Here is a 20,139-nt window from a genome sequence, read left to right on the forward strand (position 1 = left end):
AAACGAAAATTGAAATTTACTTGTAACAACTGGAAAATTATTCCAATAAAACAAAATTTTTATTTATAATTAAAATAACTAAAGGAAAACAGAAATTGTAAAATCTCAAGAACTCTAAAAAAAATCAAGTTAACATTTTTTTTAATTGTAATTAAACTAAACGGAAATGGAAATGTATAATATTTATAAATAAATCGAAAATTCTAAGCATGTATTTTGTTACCAATTCATTACTACACCTACATATATTAGTTTTTTTTTCTTGTAAAGAAACTCAATTTGAAATTCTAATGGAAATAACCAAACGAAAATGGAAATTTATTTTTTAATAACTTATAACTCGAAGATTCTAAAAAAAAACCGCTTTCGCAATTTGTATTTCGTGCCCATTTCATCATTACAACTTCTGCATAGAAAATGTACCATTAAAACTTCAATTATAATAAAGATAGCCAAACGTAAATGGAAATGAACGAGAAACAAGTTCCAAAGAAAACAGTAATTTAATCAATTTAGATTATTAATACTTTTTATTTGAATTACTTGTATTATACTCAGAGAAATACGAAACTCAACATTATTTGCTTATATAGCTTATACCTCGAATAGTGTGGTTTTTATCAGTCTGGATTTTCTATTGTCCGGTTTAGAGATTTCTCAGTTAAAGTTGATTAATTATAACGTAGTCTTCTCAAAGCCTAAAAAAGATCTAAGTATATTCATAACTTATTTTTTTCAATAAACTATAGAAAATTGTTTTATTGTGTTAAGCTTTTAAGACCTCGTTTAGCGATTCCTCAGTTAACGCTGATTCATTGTTACACTCAAAAATTACACAGAAATACGAATCTCAACATTATTTGATTATATATATTTTACCTCGCACAGTGCGGTTTTTATCAGTCTGGATTTTCTATAGTCCGCTTTAAAAAAATAATATTTTTATTTGTAATTAAGCATATTAAAAATAAATTAGTACACAAAATGATGTTTTTGTACAATTTTGTCCATTAATTAATGTTTATGCTGTTATAAAGTTGGTCCGGTTTCAAACAGTGCGGATATATAATAAATAATCCAGCAAATCACATCATTATTATCATTAGAATTTGATAGAGAGTATAGAAAATTAATTAATTTTAATTATTATTTAAAGTAGGAAATCATTACGTTAATGCAAAGTTTGTAACGGGACAATAATTTCTTGCCGCAAATGTAAACTGTAATTGAAACAACAATAACAAAAAAGAAACAAGAAGTGCACTTGACTTCCACTCATTTATTTCAATCAAATCAACTGTAGTTTTACATTAAATTAGAGTTGTTAAAGAAACACCTACTGAGTGTCCGTAATAACCAGATTGCTTTCTATACAATCACGATAAACACAAGTTTCTGTTGAAGCAAACTAAGATTTATAAAAAGAAAAAACACACCACTTAAATTAGATTGAAGTAACAAAATATCCAGGATAAACAAAAAATAATTTACAAATTGATGATGTAATTATTTAAGTTTTGTGTTAATTAACTATGATTTTAAATTACTATATATGAGTTAATGAATAGCATCGGAGGATATAAATTTAATGGGATCATTGGGAGCATTGAAAACGCCAATTTGTAAATGTAAATTTACGGATAAACTGAGAATGAGAGGGAAAAAAGTGATAATTAATATTAATAAGTAAAACAAGCGGATTATCGCTGGATTGCATTTGCTTAATCAAGCGGAACTCTTAAAGAGGGCTTCCGTTCTACTCGCGCGTTGAAATTACCGACTTCCATTCAACGCGAACTGATACATCCCATATCCTGTCTCCTTCCGAAATTTGAATAATGCGTTTCTCGTACACTGAGAAGACCACCTGCGAAGAAACACACATTTTCAATTACAATTTGTTAATTTATTTAAATAGAGTTACAAAATGACAACAATACACAGTTTTCGTAAGATATTCACAGATTTTATAAATTTTTCCATGTTTTATATGAACATATTAAAATTTTAAATAATATTTTTAATACATCTAAATAATTAAAATAATAGTTTTTATAATATGAAGAAATTTAATCAAAAAAATAGTTTCATTAATTAACGGCTAATTTATTACTAAATTCATTCATAATACAAAGATTTTTTTTTTAAATTTAATTTATTTAATTTACAATAATTCTTGTTTTCTCTCATAGAAATAAATTGGTTAAAATTCACTGAATTTCAACGATTTTCACTTTTAATTTTAATTGAAATCATTTGTATATTAATTTTATTATGATGACTTTATATTATAATGAATGGATTATTCTAGTCGATAAAAGTTTGAAAAGTGTTTCCATTTCAATCAGTGTAAAGTGCCCATCGTTAATCTCCTTCCTTTAACGAGCATCTGATAACCAATGAGTCAATCATACTGGGATTATCTTCAATCCGACGTTGAATCTTAATTAGAATACACGCATAACTCAATTCATCATCTATTAATCCGAAAATTATATAATGCAACAAATTAATCATGACTTGTTTTTCAATCATTCTAATGGGTAGTGTTCTGAGTTTTGTAGCATTTAACAATACCTCAATTAACGTCGATTTGTTATATAATGCATTCTTCTCGATGCTTAAAAAAGATCTAATTTTATTCATAACTTATTCTTTTCAATAAATCCAAAGAAAATTGTTTTGTTTGTGAGTTTGTTAGTTAACGTTGATTCATTATAAAGCTGCCTTCTCAAAGTCTAAAAATGATCTACATTTATTCATAGCTTTTTCAATAAATCTGTAGAAATTTGTTTTAAGTATGTGAAATTTAAATTTAAGACCTCGTTTAGAAATTCCTCAATTAACGTTGATTTTGTTTAATATTATTTTGTTTAATAAATAAAGGAAACTTAATATAAATATTTATTAAGAAATTTATATTACAAAAGACTATTATTGTATTAAATTATAATATAAATCAATGATGACAATTAAATAGATAATAAATACATATTTTAATTTTTTGAAAGGATTTTGCTAAATTTCTTCATTCAAACAAAATAATTAAAAGTTGTCAAATGTGTAATTAATATTTACTCAAAATGAGGCTCCTGAGCCACATGCGGCTCTCTTTTAATGAGAAATTGCGGCTTCTAACTCATGCAGCGATAATTATATTGAAGAAAATCATATCACTAGTAAAAATAGGGTACTTAATGCAATGTGTCAATAAATGTCTTAAAAATGGCTCTTTGCTTCAAAAAGGTTGCCGACCCCTGATCCATACTCTCGAGATACAAAAGAATAATCCAAAAAACTGAACATAAATAAAAATATTTCTAAATATTTAAATACATAATTATTTTCCAATAAACTGTTTCCATGTTTTCATTATTAAATTTATTAATAATTTAGTCTTACATAAAGAAATATACTTTTGAGTTATTAATTAGAAGTTTATAATTATTAAGGAGTAATAAAGAATTAAGTTTTTTTTTTAGATAGGTTTGATATTTTTTCACATGCAATTAATCTTTGAAATTGAAATTTCTATTTTAAATATAATAATATTTTCTAATTTATTTACTTAATTACCAAAAAAACATATGTAAATATAATAATAAAAAGTAATTAGTTAGATAATACAGATTTGAAGAAAAATTAACTTCCTCAAAACCAAAAAAAAACTAAAATGTGCACATTTTCACTCGACGTATAATTGCCACTTTTATTTTCGTCTTTAGCATTTAAACACTTTTATTGTTGTTTTCTTGGTTATTACAAAATCGCGTGTGTTTAGCGTGCATTTAGCGTTTCGGTCGCAAAGCGAAAGTGCGTTTAACTAAAGAATTAGCCATTTGCGGTGAAAATGTAGAAGAGAGGATGCCCCACAGTTCATCTCCAGAAGACAAAAAAAAACAGAAAGAGAATCGGGGCTTCCGCAAACAAGAAAGAAGAGTCCCTAATGACCGACGAAAGGAAACGCTGCTTTTTTTTATCAAGCGCATTTCTCCCGCGGAAATTACCCGAGTTGACATTTTCTATTATTCGATTTTCGCGTTGCAAGGAAACGAAATCGTTTTCTCGGCTGTTTAAATTACGTACAGGGAAATATAGAGAGAAAAAATTGTATTCAGTAAAATAAGAAAAAAAATTGTAATCGTATCATAATTAATTTGATTTATTATCGAACTAGAATTTTAATAAGCATTTCATAAATTATCATGCATACATTAAATAGCGCACAGTCACGAGGCTCCGGGGGAAAAAAAATTACAGGTGCAGCGGAGGTAAAGAAAAATCGGGTTGAAATCGGAGTCAATGTTCTTTGGTTGGTCTCTCCTTTCAGGCCAAGTTACAATATATATATTCCGCTGTTCCTGTTATTTATTTTCTCTTATTTTTATTTATTTTTTCGCTATCCGAAGTTGCTTTGTCACTGGACATATTTGTGTTTAATTATAACACCGGAGTACGGAGTTAATTGAATGGAAAGGAAATGGTGCAATGCAATTAATACAAATGTAAGAAACGAAAGAGACAAAAACAAAGTACGTGTCTTTGCTTGATGCTGAAGCCTAATTAGCCCATATGGTCCACGGGTTTCGGATATGAGAATCTTCATACTTTCTTGTTTATTTGGAGACGGTGAGTGCGCAGAAAAGGCACTAAATAATATCGCGTTGCATAATGTTACAAAAATAAATAACATATTTTTTGTTTGTTTTCTTGGCCCATTCTCTGCATTAGAATACAATTGCTTCACGTTTCTCGCATTGAAAACCGCTCTGCAATTTACCGCCGCCCACCATCTCTGGTTAATAGCCTTAGGATGACAGAGCTTTTTGCCCAGGTACACCTCTCTCGCTTCTTTTTTTCTGCATCCTTTCATCACTCCCGTTTTTCATCTCATCTGTCCGTTTCTTTTCATTTATCCGAGGGAAGGAAACCGAAATTGGTATCGATCGGTTCGGAGAACTTTCCATTTTCGTTTCCACCTCGGGCCGTATGTTTACCGTGCATTAACATGTTTTTACTGGCAAACAGACACAGACACACATACACACATCTTTCGAGATGAATGCAGAAAGAGAGACTCCTCCGGAGTGAAAGTTCGCCGCGTCGCGAACCAAACAAAACGATTTACCTTAATTTGTTTCAAATCTCCTATTCAAACTGTTTATATAATTCAGCAATTACACACGTACACGTCTTTCTTCCATTAGGAAGACGCTCGAAGCTTCTTTGTCCGATGCTGGTGCGGATAAGGAGAAAATCCTAATTAAGAAAAAATACTTAAACAGTCGGGAAAGAAGTAATCACGCATTAAAACCGCCTACGTGCTTCTTCTGTATCTCTCTTTCTTCTATTATCTCACTCTTTACACACACACGGACATCTTCATTAGTTACAATTTATTACGAAATTATTCTCAACTACGTTATCGATTTAATTGCATTATTACCAAGCAACTAATTACAATCCAATCTCGCATACCTACTTCATCAGCCAGCCAATCTCTTATATCTTTATAATCTTCTTCACTGCGAATTTTTTATATAAATTAATTTGAAAAAGACCAAACGCATCTTCTACCACAGACAGTTACGTTAATTATCATCATTTAACAAAATTAATATTAGTAATTACACTTTATTCAATTATTAACATCTGCAATTATACAAATTTATTTGAATTGGAAAATCATCTCCCATTCAAGTGTTTCTTTCAAAACTCATTGCTTAACTTTAAAAAAAAAATACATTAATGATGTTGTCTATTCTTTTAGATCTTCAATTCGAGTATTTACTTTAAAATTCATTACTTAACTTTCAAAATCAATGATAGCAAATCTACTATAAATAACAATAAAATTAGAATAGAAAATATTTTATTAATATTTAACAACTAAAAAAATTATATATTTATAAACATATAAATCACACGATAAGAAATTAATCTTGTGAAATAAGAATACGTAAACAGATTTTTTTTAATATAAAATTTCTTACGTAATATTCTAAAATTTGCTGCTTGGTTTACAAGTATACATTTTAATTTTCATGATTTATATTTAATTTTCAATTAATTCATGTGTAAATTTGCAAAACTGTTGTTGATGTTTAAAACAAGATTTCACGTTTCAAACGATTTTCAAATTATTAAAAAAACAATTTAAATTGTTTATTCATAACGGAAATTACTACGTAATTATATAATTAAGTTAATGTGAAATAAATATAGAGTTTTAATATTATAATTTAAGAATTATATTGAAATTTTAGTCAAAGTCATTTAGAAAACAATTTTTTTTCTATAAATCTTACATCAATATTTTAATTAATACATTTAAATTAACCATTGTCTACTTATCTAATTATATATATTAATTTGTATATATAAAAAGCATTTACATAATAGTAAAAGTTAATAAAAAAATCTAACAAATTGATGCTTCCTGTCTGAAGAAATTAATAGGTGTTACAAAATAAATAATTTAAGTAATAGAAGTATTTGTTAGCATTTATTCTTTTGAATTATTTCATTAATTTATTTACTTTAACTTCAACAAAATGTCTCTGTTATTTTATCATACTTGACCCAATTTTACTAAGAGTTTTTAGTCACCACTTCAAGTATAATTATCAAAATACGTTGCTTAACTTTATATAAATGATGTAATATCAATTGTATTTATAATTAAGATTGTATAAAGTTGTGTGATTGAATGAAAAATGAATTCCAATAAAAAAAAAATTGTTATTTACTTTAAGAATTAATTTGTAAATAATTTATAAATATGATTGAATAAAATCTTGGTCATCAAACTGAATATTATTAACGAAATCTCTTGCTTACCTTTTTTATTGAAATGTTCATATAGTCAGTTAGTAATAATTTGAAAATAATCTATAATTACGATTTGTGTGATTGTGTGAAATCTTGGTGAATCTTGCTTAACTTTTATGAGCTGAGAAATTATCCTATAATAATAACTTAGAAATCATTTGAAAATATTCCATAATTATGGTTGTATAAAAAAAATGTAATTTACTTTACTGCTAAATGTTGAATTCATCATGCAATAAAAGCATTTAAGTGAAAAGATTAAAAAAAGACAATTTTCTAAGTAATTTCAATCAAAATTGTTCGATTATCCGCATAGAATCAACACTAATTCGATATTTCAAAATGAATTTGCTAGAGAAGATTTCGAAACGCAAATGTCGCGTAATTATAAATAAATCGAAAAAGGGAAGAAACACCAAGAAGTAATACAAAACAAAAGTATAGGAAAACTGTCCGCGCATTGCCGGTTTTAATCAATTGACGTGTGTCTCTTGATACTCGTTAACGTCCATTAATTAGCGCTGCATTAAATCCAATTAACTTTACAGCTCCGCCATCAATTACGACATTTTCGCCGATCCAACGTCGATATACATATAACATACATACATTGTGCACCTCTTACATAAACATAATATTTTAATTCCACGCTGTTATCTTATTGATTCTTCCTCTCGGAATATTTTGTGATTCAATTAATTTACCAACCTGTTCTGTCTATTGAATCTCTTCGATCTTCAGAAACCATCAAGCGAAGATGCATTATGTTAAAACCTTTTCTATGAACCCACGTAAATTCGATCTCGTCTCACCATTCACATTAATTAATTCAAACCCATTATGCATATAACGCAATTAAAAAAAATTGAATGAACTCGAAGATGAATGCTAAGAGAAGAATTAACAACAAGAGGAAGAAAAAAAAGCGATAGTTGCGTTCATTAATTGATTACTAATTAAGTTTATGACAACGTTTTTCTTCCCCTCCAACGTGCGTTTCCTTCAATCGGAGAACTTATGTAATTGACGCATAATTAAGTGCGCCCAATTAGTATGCTAATTAGGCATTAGACAGCGTTTAAGTTCTAATCGAAAATTTTTGTTTCTTTTACTCAGATACAAAACGCAGTTTGAATTATTCTAAACAAATACAAAAAAATTTATTATTAAAACGATTTCTAAACCTTTATAAATTTATTTTTACTTAAACAAAAATATAACAATAATTTAGTTGTATTTTTTTTTCTCGATTTAATAATGCTTAACTATACTGATCCCAATTCTAAATGGATTATTTATAAGTTAAATTTGATCAAATTTGAATCTTTTCGTACAACATTTTTATATAGAATATACAAATTTTCTTAAAATGATTTAACATGCAATATTTTTTATGTAATGTTTTTCATATGTAATTGTACAATTGTTGCAATATAATACAGCAATACCTCGAATAGTACTGCTTCAATCAGTGCGAATTCACTATAGTACGATGTGAAAAAATTAAAGCAAACTAAATTTGAATTGAACAAAATAAAAAATTAATTATTTTTATACAAAAAATGATAGTTTTGTCACTTAATATAGTCACATCTCGTATAGTGCTATTTAATTACACGAAAGTCAGATTTCAAATTGTCCGGATTACCCGTACTATACGAGGTAATAAGTCTTATTTTCATTTATTAAGTTACATATGAAATGTATGTCAGAATTTTCACAAAAGACATTCGATTATTCTCATTTCTATTATAAAACATCCACATAAATAAATTAGGTCTACAAATCAATTGCTGCGGATTTGCAAATTCATAATGAACTCATATTGGTGCAACTTGTTTTCTTTTTTTGGTTATTGTTGTTGTTGTTGAGTTTAGAATAGATTTGACGCGATAATGGGAGACTTTGCTTCTAAATTAGCTTGTATTTAGTAATGAGGAAATGTCATCGTCACGAATTATGCACCATTCTGTAGGTGATGGGATCAGCTTTGTTTCGTTTTCCAAAGATAAACTTTCTAGTGCTCGCAGTATTACTTTTTTTTGTACCTCTTCTTTGCTTCTTCGTTTGCAGTTGTTGGTTTGTTACGTTTTGTTTGGATCTTCGAGTTCTCGCGAATAGCGAACAATAAATTACTGTTCACCTTCCAGCGATAATTGTTCATCAGTTGCCACACAAACAAAGCACGAGACAATGCCTGAACCTACAAAATTAGTGTATTCAACCACATTTCACTTCAACGCAAATGATTTTATTTTAAATGTTATATAACATCATTTCTATTTCACAGAATTAACGGTTTCTTTATATTGATCAAACTATAATAATAATTACACTGCTGTAAAAAACAACAAATTTTATAGTCATAGAAGAAACTAATCAAAATATGAATACAAAAATTAGAAAAGCTCAAATTCATATGCATTCCCTGCGAATACGACTAGAACATTGCAAACGAACAAGTTTATGGCAAATTATGTAACAATTTTAATTCTAATTTTCAAGTTAAATCCCATCAAATTCTTGTATGTATGTAACATTTTCAATGTAAAATATTATTATTAAAGATAATAATTATCGACAAAACAATTATTTCAATTAAATCCAACTGACAACTAAATAAACTTTACATAATTATTAATAATAACAATAATTATTAATACTTTACAAAAATAAAAATCCAAGTATACATTTCTAATTATATTGTTTGAACCGTTTATTAACATTGCGTTACACTTAATCATATAAATAGACTATAAAATAAAGTGTTACTTTAATTTATATATCTCATAATTTATATATAATTTATGAGAAAATACAATTCATTTAAATTAATTCTTCAACGGCCTACGCAACATTTGCGCTTAACAATGTAATTGCAATTGTATATAAAAAAATAATATCAAACAGTTCCATGCACATTTTATGACAATTTTTATTGTCTCATTTGATTCAATGTATAATAATTAATCATTTTTTATCCAACATTCCTATTTTATTAATTGAGTTATTTCAATTATAATTGTATTTAAATATTCGTTATGTAATAATACGTGTTAATTTATGTGTGAAAAAAGTTTTGATTTACTTGATGTTATATAAATAATAGTATTGTTTGAATTATTGAATTACATTGAAAAGTGATTTATTTCACTTCATGTTCCAAAATCTTCAAACTTTACAACTTTTACTCACTTTTACCTTATCGTTATTTGATCTACTTTTATTAACATTAATTTCACCAATTATTAAAATAATTTGTTTTTTATTTATTTTTTACTTAAATTATTTTATTTTCTACATAAAAAAAATATGTTTATTAATGTTTAGGACGTAATTATAATGCAAGGATTGATTACATAGCACGCAGTGGAATTTTTCAATTATGTAATAAATATTTGATATTGCGAGAGAAATGTTTGAAAGTTTGATAAATTGAAATTTTAATTAATAAAAACTATTAATTATGTGCTATGAAGAAATAACAGTTGAAAAGCCTACAAATACAACAACAACAACAAAACTTTTTGATGAATCCGGAATTTTACTTGTAAAATAAAGTTGGGTTCGTCGCAAGATAGGCAACTTTATTTGCAGTTTATTACAAGCAAGTCCGGAATCCGGGTCACTTTTTTCACAATCCAAATTGTCAGTATATTAAATATAATTAAATTAATTACGTAATGCTTTCAGAATTTTCCGGTTTTTTGCAATTCGTTGCTGGAATTTGGTGGATAAAAAACGTTTGTGTTGAGACAGGAACGCATTAAGTTTATCGTGGGCTCTAGTTTCCAGTTAAGTAGATGACGAGTAGTGTATATTTATTAATTCTAATACTTTTTTGTGTGGGTCCCATAATTGTTCGTGGGCCCTAAAAAAATGCGTGGGTCCTAGGTCTACTTAATATATAAGACGGTCCTGTGTCGATGATGCTAATTGAGCTTTGTCGAGGCTCCCGAGGTGCTCTCGAAGACCATAAATAATCCCTACCCGGAGGGTCTGCTCTTCCGACCGTACATCTCCGTTTATCATTTCGCGTCGCGTTACATAAAAGGCAATAATAATTAATAACGCACCGTCATTACGCCTTTCGGAAGAAGAAAGTCGAAGGAGATTTATTCCGCTCCTCGCAGCTTCTTTCCCGCCTCCGATGCGAAAAACGGCATATGCTTAATTGCATAACGAGAAACCGTCGAGCATTTATTTTTGTATTTACGAATATAAGAAAGAAAACAACAAAAAAAAAATTGTTAAACTGTGGAGATGCACTTCTTTAATAACTTCGGATCCGGTGCTTCATTTGCTTGCTTTTAATGACCAATTTTGAGGATTTTGCAACGCACAACTGTTGTTTGTGTACAGCATCCTTACGTAACGGATTCTCTCTTTTTTTCCATACATATACTTTATGCGTAACTGAAGAAATAAATCAGATGTACCAAGAATTGGTAATCATATAGTCTGAAGATATTCAAAAAGATAAACTACTGTAATTTTAGTTTGTAATCATGACTAACATTATGTACGCAGTATTACATTTAAATTAATATAATTGGCAATTTTTAGTAGAAAGAAACTATACAGTCAATCCTCGTATAACACGATTAATTGCTTCTGTGCTATTAAAAATCGTGTTCTTCGATACTCCGGATTCATGAATAATGGATTTAAATGTTGCTCCATGGCGAAAATTAATACTATTTAGAGTTGTTAAAAGTGTTCTCAGCACCGTGTTACACGAGTTTTAACCCAGTTTTAAATGAGTCTCAAATAACACGATCTTAATCTTACGGTGTAATCTCAAGTATCGTATTATTGGAAGGTTTACACTTATCATTTATATAACAATTACAATTATTTCTTCCGTGCTTTTCAAAACCGTTTTATTCGATATTCCAGAATAACACGGTTTTGTAAAGCACAGATTTTCATTGGAAAATACGTTTTAGATTATTTATATTAAAATCTGTACAAAAATGACAAAAATAATGGTATTTAGTGAGTTGTGAAAAAGTATACTTGAGCAAATGAAGTACCGTGTTATACGAGTCTTATCCCAATTTAGGACAGTGTTATTTGAGGCTCCGTGTAACGTTTTCAATATTTATCATTTATATTACGATAAGTTTTATCCTTATATCCTGTTCAAAACTGTGTTATTCTGTAAATTCGAATAACACGATTTTCAATGGAATACCAGTTTGGAATGTAATAGAGTTGTGAAACTGTCTACTTGAGGAATTGAAGTACCGTGTTTTACGAGTCCTATCCCAATTTGAAACCGTGTTATTTGAGACTCAGTGTAATTAAAGTTTTAATTATTTCGATGCGTTTTTCTATTAAAAATATACCAATTTTCTACTAAATAACATACAAAAATACAATAGCTAAAATTGCATCAAATCCCCAAATTCTCTTCGATGAATGCCATTTTTCTATTAAATACTATCAAAAAATGCGTTTCTATTCACAACAGCGAAGATATCGGATTGCATCAATGCGCCAAATTCTCTTCGATTTCAACTTTCTAAAACAATGATTAAACACGCCGGGATGAATACATTTGAGAATCATTAGCGTTCTTATGCAATAATAACGCGAGAAGCGCGCATCTCTTTCGTCTCCCATCTCTCACCCATTCATAATAAATCTCTAAAAATGAAGGCTGCATGAAGATATATAAAATGTATATTTACGCGCCGCACAAATACTATAATTAGCGGAATAAATTTATATAAGAAAACGCGTGGGCGCGACGAAACGCTTCGACCGTCGAAAAAAAATATTAATATGTGAAGACGACGACGACACGCGCAAATTGATTTCCTGAAAAAACATGTTATTCAATGTGTTTTTCACACACTTTTATCTTTATCAATTTCCGATCATCATTCAACAATTAATTGACTGTTTATCTAAGACACTGCGGTGTCCAATTATTGAATAATTCAATCTATAATTCGCATTGAATTCATCTACAAAAGCTGGTTTTGTATGTACAGTTTTTTAATTTATTTCATTCAATCCAATAATAACCACAATGATTGCATAACAGGTATTTAATGGTTGAAGAATTCTAACAATATTGTATTTTTATTGCATTAATAACCGTTAGCAATGCAAATATTCACGTAAATCAACGTTCTTTTTTTTTCTTCTTTCTTCTTTTATTTATTTCTGTATCGAGCTAAATTAGTAGTAATACGTATGGAGTTTGCGGAACTGCTAATTTCTAGTTATCCTTGATTTAATTCGAAAATAAAGTACATCGAAATGAAAATTGAAATATGTTTCTGTCGGTGTTAATTTGGCGGAAATAATCGGGTTTCCTTTCGTGGAGTTTAATTAACTTTATTTTCTTCTTATGGTAACTCAATGACTGACTGAAGCATTCCAATTCCTTGAGCTGAAATTTATGACTTTTCCGTAACCCATGAATAACCACCATGGGTGTTGTAATTTATTAACTTTAGATGGTTTCAGCGGGTTCCGGTTTTCTACAAAAAAAAACCCACATATTTTCCATCCAAAATTATTCACAAATAAAATTAAACCAAACACAATTTCTTTTAATTAAAATTAATTAATTAATTGTAAAAAAGAAAAATTGATTATAAAAATTGAAATAATTTTCTTAACTGTATAAATTTTAAAGAAAAAATATTAATAATAATTGTCTCATAAATAATTTTTCAAAAGTAATTGAATATAATGCAAATTGTTGATAATATTATAAATTACTCTTCAACACTTCAATAATTATAAAATATGTGATTTATAATGAAGAATGTAATATAAAGTCCAAGAGTCAAGAATTGCATTGTAACTTCTTTACCCTCATTTGCAAAGTTAATAAATAATCAAATTGGATGCAAGAAAAATGCTATATACGTCTACTTATATGTGATTAAAGTCTATTAATTAACCTTAATTAATGGTTATTAAACGTGAACCTTGAATAGTAATCTGTGCCGGTATTCCGTAGTACGTGTTTTTTTTCTGCTTCCCGCGCGCTACATTTCATGCAAATAACACTTTTTTGACTTACATAAACTTTTGAATTGCGGAATATTGTATGTATGTACACAGACTTTAGTTTGTTATATAAATATAATGAAAATAAATTGACAAGTCTTTATATTACTAAATATGCAGTAACCATATTTTACTTGGGATTTTTATAACTGCAAATAGCCAATATACTTTATGTATACAGATGTGAATAATTGCCTTTACACAAAGGTAATAAATAAATACACCCAGCGAGATTTATATTTATGAATGATATTTAAGTTGGTTTTGTTTTCTATTAGATATATTGTAACGTGCTTTATGTTCTACAATATTTTGAAATACTATATTTAATTGTGTAATGCTGTGTCCACACTGTATGTTATTTGTAACATTCGTAAATTATTTCGTTAAGCAAAACTTCGTTTTCTGAGGTAAAAATATTATGACGATATACGTTCCCTCGTAATGAAAATGAAAGGCAAAGAAAAGTTTAAATGATGATTATTTTCACTCAAAAATCTTTGATTGTTTCGTTATTATAAAACTTCGTTATCTGAGGTAAAAATATTGTTACTTTGTAATGGAAATGAAAAACAAAGAAAATTTAAAATTATGATTATTTTCACAAAAAAAAACTCTTTGATTGTTAACATTTTTTCGGTAAAATCTTTATTCATTTTGTCTTCAAGAAAGTTTACTAAATCTTTCACTGAAAAACCATCATCATCTGCATTCAATAAATTTCTTAACCATCTGGATTTTTCATTTTTTATTTCTTGGATATTATTTTCTTCTTCTATCACAAGTTGTCATATTTTGCTTAAAATTGCGTTATATATCGAAGCTTCGTTATCAGAGGTAACGATAACTGAGGCATGGCTGTATTTTGATATAAAATTTTGTATGTACAAATAATCTATATACTTTATACATTATGATACAAATAATTACTTGTATACTAAGGTAATAAATATATTAAGTAAAATATATTTTATAGTATTTACTATATATAATTGTTTCTATGTGACAAATTTATAACGAATTTATTGCACAACGTGTGAGATTTATATTTATGAGTGAGATTCATTGCTTTTGCATTTTTTTTAATAGAAACTTTATATTGCAAAATTTGTATATAAATAATGTTGCGTCCGCACTATTCTTGATATGAGACTTTATTTATTGAGAGTCGTACCAACTAATATGAATACAGCAATACCTCGCATTGTCCGGATGACTTGTTACGCCAATATTCCTGACTGTTTCAAATAGTGAATCCGGATTAATCAAAACCGGACTGTAGTGAATCCGGACTAATCGAAACCAGACTTTGTATATTACTGCACTTTCACTCTTATTTCATAATAACAAACACGATTAAGTTTTTTTTTTATTTGTTCAACAGATATGCGACTTGAATATTTAATAGGTGTACCAACTAATTTGTATACAACAATACCTCGTACAGTCCGGGTAATTAGTTACAATATCCCGGACTATTTAAAACCGCACTACTCGACGGCTTTAAAATCGCATATAAATGTTCAATTAGTTTTTTTTAATTTCTAAAACGAATTATAGTGAGTGAGATATTGCTGAACTTTCTCTATTAATCCATGATACATGATCATCTTCTAATTGTTTAGAATTTATATTCATTTTATTCAATTTTTTTTTTCAATTTAAAAACGAATTTTAGTGAATCCGGACTATGCAAGATATTGCTGTACTTTTCCTATTAATCCATGATATATGATCATCTTCTAATTGTTTAGAATTTATATTCATTTTATTCAATTATTTTTTTCAATTGCAGAACTTTCTCCATTAATCCATGATACATTATCATCAATGTATACAAAAATTGTCTACTAATTGTTTAGAATTTATATTCATTTTATTCAATTATATTTTTAAATTTAAAATAAATTTTAGTGAACCCGGACTATGCGAGATATTGCTGTACTTTCACTATTAATTCATGAAAACAAATAGTGTGGATTCAGCTTTAGGTAGGTATAATAATTCAATAAAACCTAAAACGTATGGTGTTTATTTGTTCTGCAAACTATTAATTAAGTTCTATTACCATAAAGTTATGTGTAATAAATATTAAGGGGTGTGCGTGAATACCTCTTGTTTGGTATCCGATTACGGTTCCTTCTGTTACCAAACAAAACGGCGTTGACAGCAGTCAAATAAATCCTAATCAAGGAGGGTGCCTTCTTTTTTGTAGTTATCACTTTGTCACAATCTGTGGGGCGCAAGCTTCGAACAAGGTAGATTAGCAAAACCGATAATAATAATAATATTCCGGTGGGTTAAATTGGGCAATATGCTTCGACGCATTCTTCATTCCTTCCATCCATTTTCCACCGTTATTATTTATTAGATTAGGTCCTCGGGAGGCCCACATAATCAAAATGAGCGATCCGCCCAAGCCGTCCCTTCATCATATACAAAGCGTTCGTTCCGGGCCATAACTCTGTGCTCATACCGTCCTGATTATTACAAGGGCTGCAAATATCAGCGACTTCGCTCTCCCCAGGGACGGCCTATATCATATCAAAACCCAATCCCGTCCGCCGTTTATTATTTCGCGTTCTTCCCTCCACATCACTCCTCTTCTAGTGTTTTTTTTTGTGCTCTGCTTTTTTTTATTATTATATCTATATAGACGACGATGCGGCAACGCGAACTATAAAAGGGCTGCGACGTATCCGGAACGCCCTCATTAATAAAACAATTTCCGTTGCATCGACAACCCTTTTGTTGTTAATCGTATTATTATTATCATCAAGATTTTGGTAGAAGGCTTCAAGTGGTTTTATTTTTCAAGTGCGAGGATCATGAAGTGATACGCAGGATGGATATGATGTACAGAGTTTACGAGGACAAGAAATGTAAGGATTCGGTGCAAATAGTTTTGGAACGATATTTATAAATCAGAGTATACAATTAGAAGAGCTTACAGTCATAGGCAACAAAAGTAAGACAGAACTTTTTACTTATAATAAAAAGGAGTGCATTCTATAATACGAAGGTAATACTATACTTTTCTGAAACTTGTCCAACAAACTTGGGATTAGTCTTATAATAAGACAAGAGAATTAGATTGTTATTACAAAAAAATATCTTAATAAATAAAAATCAATATTTAATTATTTCGAAGTAAATTAACGTTTTTTTAATATATTTGAAACTTAAGTATCATTAGAAATAAATAATTATTATTGCAATAAATCCTATGAAACAAGTTATTATGAGAGAAATTAGATTTACGAAACAAACAATTCCTTCATTTAATAATATTTATACTTATTAATTGAACTTTTTTCATATATTTGTAGAATTATTTTAAAAATGTTGTTATTATTATATTTTTAATTAAAATAAATATATAAGACAACAAATTTCTGGTTATCCTTGATTTAATTTTAAAGAATTCAAAAGTATGAAAAAAACATACTTGAATAATTATAAATTATTATTTAAGATTTTTTTTTTGTTTCATTCGTATTTTACTTATATTAAAACAACAAAATAAATTGATATTTTTAATTATGTAATAGTTTTAATAATTTGGACGTAATTATATTTTTATTTAAATTGATACACGAATTGCCGTATAAAAATTAAATTTAAATTTTCAATTTTTATTACCTTTTAGATTGATTTCATTCAGATTTTAAGAATTATTGTTTTTCTGTTAATTTTTATTTTCATCGCAGTTTCTTATTTATTACTTTTTTTTTTGTCTTAGATATTATTTAACAAAGTAACTAAAATACGATTACATCATTCCAATTTCTGTAACTTCAAGATTTTGTTAAATTATTATTTATTAATAATTCATTTTTCTACTAATTATTTTCTGAACAATTATTTATGGGCATAAATACCTATTTTGTAATCTTTTTTATTTGTTTATTATGATTATAAAATTATCTTGCAATTATTTATTAGTATATTTACATTTCTTTGACTTTTTATTTTGAACACAATATTTACATGTTTTTATTTATTTTTTCTAAAATCAAAATCATTTATATAAGTTCTTGTCTATTAAATCTTATGATTGGCATGTATCTTTTTTCAAGGTAGTTGCATTGATTTGTGTTGTTTTGTAATATAGAGCACTTTTACAATAACAATCAATAATTAAGTTGTTATTATTAATTTACATTGTAATCAATTTGAACAAGAATCAATTAAGAACAATTTGAATAATTATAGATATTGTAAATCAGATTACAAAAAAAATACCCTTAGGAATTTATGCGTAGAAACGTGTAAACTATAGAAATAATAATTACATTATCAATATCAGGAAACAACAACAACATCAGATGTTTATTGAAAACTGAATAATAAAAAAATAATTCTAAAATCTTTACAAATTTCTCATCTTTACAGATTTCCATTTCAAAGGTGATAATTTTTAATAACCAAGACTTAATTCGAATGAAAATACACAAGTGATTAAGATTAATGCTTTCTATTTTTGTTAAACGATGTTGAAGAGGAAAAACAAAATCTGTTTTTCTTAAGATATTGAAAAAACTGGATAATAAAATTAATTCAAATATGTTTGTAGAATACATTTATTTTCATACAAATGAAGTAATAGTTAGTAATAATCATCATTCCTTCATGTTTCAGTATCAGAAACTGAAGTAATTTATAAATTCGATTATAATTTTAATTATTGTTAATGATATTCCAATGTTAGAGGTTTCTGAAGGAAAAAAATGCGAATGGAAAACTGGATAATAAAATTAATTGTAATGTTGTAGTTGTAGTAAATTTATCCATTCGAATGAAACTTTCCATATGATCATCATCACTTTACTATATATTTCTATACCAGAAATCGTCGGTAGTCCATAAATCTGAATATCCTTTTAATAGTTAATCGAGGAAGGTACAAAATTGGAATACGAACAGATAAAAAGAAGGTAGGAGAAAGGATTTATTAAGCGTAATTTCTGTCCGCGGTGATTAAGTTCTTCGATGATCGGAGAGGTAGCTGCGGCAATTGCCAAGCAATTAACCTGTCGGTGATTAGAAAATCCACATAAAGCTGCCACATTACATGCAACTCATCGCTTCTTTATTTTCTTATTATTTCGATTCGTTTTGTTCCTCTTCCTCCAGTCGCACATTCTTTTACTTACGTATGTGTATGTATTTCTTATAATTCTTTTTTTTTTCTCTCTATACTTTCAACCGCCCGAGTCGTGTCTCCTTGTTCTTTTCGCCTGCGGTTTCATTCCTCGACAAAATCTACAAACAATACGATGAATATTTCATGCCATACTCGAGTCACTCGAGGAATACCACTTCTTTACATGCGACGATAATACGACGATAAATAAGCTGACGTCTCTATATGGATTTAACCAATTTAACGCACATTTATCGTACTTATTTTGCATGCTGCATGAAACTACACTTTTTTTAATGTTTTATATCTATACATAAATACATGCTTCATTTCGTCTTTCAATTTATTATTATTACTTTGATTAAAATTATAATATTGAAGTCAGAATGTGAATATTTGTTATACAAATTTCATTAATTGTATTCATACATTTTAACTGAGAAATTAATGCGAAATTTTATGAAAAATAAACTGAAATAAAATAATTATAAATTATTACATAATTTTAGATTAATAATAAAAAAAATCAATGAACTGATTACTACAAATCTTAGTACAAAATTTTGAATTATTTCAAATATATTGTTTTAGTTGAAATGATAATTTCTTAATGATAGTTTGAGGAAGACTTTGAATAGATTTGTTTTTAACATTAGTTCTTGAAGGATATTTATCATCGAGTATGCTCTTAATTACCACGCTGAAGTGTTGTGCTCCACAAAGGAGTAATGGTACTCACGATAATGACTTAATTACACTATTTTCGATTCTATTATTCTACGTGTTTACGATACACGTTTTACATAGTTAGATTACATCATACAATTTAAGTTTTAATATCTTTCCTTTGAAGAATTATACAAAAAATAATAATTAAACTGAAATTACGTGATCTTAATTTATATTAACAAAATCTTATTTGGATTGATACAGATTGATTCTGAACACTATTATATAAATTAAATCAGATTTTATTACATAATTAATTATTTTATGAATGAGCATGATTCGACTATAATTTTACATAATATTAATTACATTTTTGCTGTCATTTCACGAGGCATTCAATGATTAACATTGACAAAAGCGTCATTTTTTTTTGTATTTGCTTCTTTTAAATATATTAA

The 20,139-nt window shown here is 27.7% G+C and overlaps 1 protein-coding gene across 2 annotated transcripts in view; it reads left to right on the forward strand.

The window, feature by feature from the left end:
• LOC108561694 (probable nuclear hormone receptor HR38) overlaps positions 1–20,139 on the forward strand; it is a 78,672-nt gene that overhangs the window by 44,629 nt on the left and 13,904 nt on the right. The window lies entirely within an intron of this gene.

The sequence above is a fragment of the Nicrophorus vespilloides genome, unplaced genomic scaffold (assembly GCF_001412225.1).
Source record: "Nicrophorus vespilloides isolate i.1.1-1 unplaced genomic scaffold, Nicve_v1.0, whole genome shotgun sequence".
Taxonomy (NCBI): domain Eukaryota; kingdom Metazoa; phylum Arthropoda; class Insecta; order Coleoptera; family Silphidae; genus Nicrophorus; species Nicrophorus vespilloides.